Source organism: Meleagris gallopavo, unplaced genomic scaffold (genome assembly GCF_000146605.3).
Source record: "Meleagris gallopavo isolate NT-WF06-2002-E0010 breed Aviagen turkey brand Nicholas breeding stock unplaced genomic scaffold, Turkey_5.1 ChrUn_random_7180001871134, whole genome shotgun sequence".
Taxonomy (NCBI): Eukaryota; Metazoa; Chordata; class Aves; order Galliformes; family Phasianidae; genus Meleagris; species Meleagris gallopavo.
Genome location: NW_011135914.1, coordinates 1 through 3,011, shown reverse-complemented (window position 1 = coordinate 3,011; position 3,011 = coordinate 1). Strand labels below are relative to the sequence as shown.

General features: G+C 35.0%; 1 long non-coding RNA gene across 1 annotated transcript; it reads left to right on the top strand.

Annotated features, from left to right (window-relative positions):
- The first annotated feature begins 160 nt into the window (after nucleotides 1-160).
- LOC109364575 lies at nucleotides 161-2,803 on the top strand. The gene is made up of 2 exons (XR_002110479.1): nucleotides 161-504; nucleotides 1,958-2,803. It is a non-coding gene; the product is annotated as an uncharacterized LOC109364575 (long non-coding RNA).
- Nucleotides 2,804-3,011: the final 208 nt, after the last annotated feature.

Sequence of the window (3,011 nt, the reverse complement as noted above, 5' to 3'; positions counted from 1 at the left end):
AGCCACAGTCAAGTTAAAGCTAGCATGTATTGATGTACATAGGCAAAACTTCTTGGAGAGCAAAAATACAATTCTGTAGGTGTTAAAAAATGTTGTATTCTGCAGCTATAGTAACGAAAAAACACAGCAAATTTGTAGTAAAATTAAAATTTATTTTTCTTTTTTTTTCTTTTTTTTTTTCCCTTGGGACAATGATATTGCTTATAATAATTCAGTCATTTCATTTCTAAATTATCTGATTTTCACAAAACCACTGTCTGCTCTTCCCTTGTCTTACAGTCTGACCATTCTGTAAATCATTGTGTCTTTGTTTTGATAGAGGCTGTATTTGTGAAGAAACCTTTGTAATCAAATGGTCTTTATTGTAGGCTACAGTTGGACAATGGTGAAAGACATGGCTCAGCTATGCAGTGCACTCTCTCAGCCTGTCACATTCCCTGTACGGGCAGCATTAGTACGGCAGTCAGCGCCTGAGCTTTGCTGGTTGATAGACCAGTCAGACCAGTAAGTTTGTGGGACTTTATTTTTAGCAGTCTTTATTGTGAGGTCACATATTTCTTAGTAATAAAGCTCTCATTTCTGCGAAATAATAACATTTTAAAAACCTCCTTTAATATTACTTATTATAGGTAGCTAATCTTGTAGGTTTTGTAATCCAGTTCCATTACAACCATTTCATAAGATTAGCAAAGTTAATTAGTCCAACCAGTTCGGCATTGCAATTTGCAATTAATTACTACCTACATTTTATATATTCCTCAATTTATATATTCCTTGTATTCTACATAGTTGGCCTAAAGCATCCAAAGTCAATTCTGAATTGGAACTCATTTATTAACGCTGGTGGTCAGCAGGGCATTACCCAGTTTGCTCACAGCAGGACTGGGGAGAGAATCAGAAAGGCAAAAATGAGAAAAGTCATGGGCTTTGATAAAGATCATTTTCTAGGTAAAAGAGAGACAAAATAAAACCAAGAAGAATAAGTGATGCAAAAAACAAGTACTCACCTCTAGACCACTAATATCCTGCCAATCCCTGATCAACAGCAGCCTTGGCAAACATCTTCCCTGCTCCCCCAGGTTTTTAATTGCTGAGCACAATGTTGCATGATACTGAATCCCTTTGGTGCTTTGGTCTTTGTGGGTTAACTCTTCTGCCTGTGTCCTGTCCCAGCTTTGTGTCTGTTCCCAGCCCATCAGCCTTTGCTTTGTCAGCACTGTTCAGCAGCTGCAAAAATATGAGATGCATTGTCAAATCCAAAACATTTCAGCATACTGAGCTGCTGTGGAGAAAATTAATTCTATCCCAGCCAAAACTACAGCAGAAGTTTACTAACAGTCTGAGGGACACTGCTTTGATACCTGAAAAACATTCAGTAATTTCCAAACACTAAGTTACAGTTGCTTTTAAAAAATGTTCTTACAAACCTATAACAATTTCATAAAAAATATATTTACATATAACAAAAGAAGACAAAAACTCATGCCTCACAGATACTACCATTTCCTCATTTGTTCTTGGGCTGCAGTCATATTCTCAAGGTAGTATGTCTGTATCAAGCATTCTTTATGCCTCATGTACAAACTTGTGTTGTTTGAGCTTTGGAGTAATATTTTCAAGTAATTGCTTTTTACATAAACTTGAAATCATTGGGACATCAAGAAGAGTGGGGAGACCATCAGTGCAGTTTCTTGTAACAGAAATGCAGAGTGGAGGAAGATTATTGGTATAACTGTAAAGGTGTAAGGAAAACAGGGACATACAGTTCTCCTACTTCCTAATTTTGAGTCTTGCTTAACTTTGAAATCCAAAGGAGATAAAAGTAATTACATTCCTAACATTAAGATACCACAGTTCTGACTATTTTAGAAGCCTATAAATGCAATTTTTTTTTCCTGTTTTTTATCCATTAAATTAATAATATTCACTTTTTTTTTTTTTTTTTCTTTTTTAATAGGTACAGCCTCACTGTTTGGACAGGCAAACAGGATGTGTATTCTGTAGAAGATTTGCTTTTCATCCGTGAAAACTTTGATAAAAGTAGGGTTTATTATGACATCTCAGAACCACAAAATTCTGAGTTTAAAAAGGCGATAGGAATAGAATGTTAAATATGAAGCCTACAGGGTTTGAAATGACCTCATTTATAATATTTGGTTTCTTTAAACTTGAAAGGGAAGTGTATTTTCCTTCACAAATGGACTGTGTAGAACACACCCATGGTCATTGAAATAGTTCTTGTATAATTTTCTTAAAAGGTTTTCCAAACAGAAATGCAGTGCCTCTTTAATAGGTCAGTATTGTTACTTACTCATCACATGCATGTTCTCTGCCATTTCTCTCAGTGGGATCTAGCACTTGTTTCCTGCAAGCATATAAAGGGGAGAACAACCCTGGTTTCTAGTTGTAGACCAAGGTAATTTGCCACCAACAGCTTTTGTGTGAGTCTGTCAAGAACCGTTCAGTGTCTGTCAAGGAAAATCATTCATATTTTATACAGGAGGACAGCGAGACTGTAGTAGGTACAGCACTGTGCAATTCCTCAGAGGGATTATTTTGTAGCTCATTCTCATCTGCTCCATTTCTGCTGCTATCATAGTGGGTAATTTTCTCACTTCTCATCATAGAAGATTCTATTTATGAGATGTGAAATGTAGAATCCATTATATTACCACAAACTGTTTTTTCTGTTTTTTGTCGGTTGGTTTTTGGGGTTTTTTGTTTGCTTGTTTTTTGTTTTTTTGGAAGGGTTAGGGGGAAAGATACCAGAGTATTATGAAATACTTCCTATGCTACATTCAAATTCAGGGGGGCTTTCCCTTAAATTCAGATGTTCTAAGATTTCTTTCAATTTGTTTAAAATTTATTTTGATTTTCAGTGAATATTTGCTTTAATAGGGTTAAAACTACTAATGAAAAGGTACAAGCAAGTGTTGGAACGCATTTTTAAAGATTTTTTTTAAAACTTCATGTTTTTTCAAAGATCTTTTTTTTTTCTAATATAATACAGT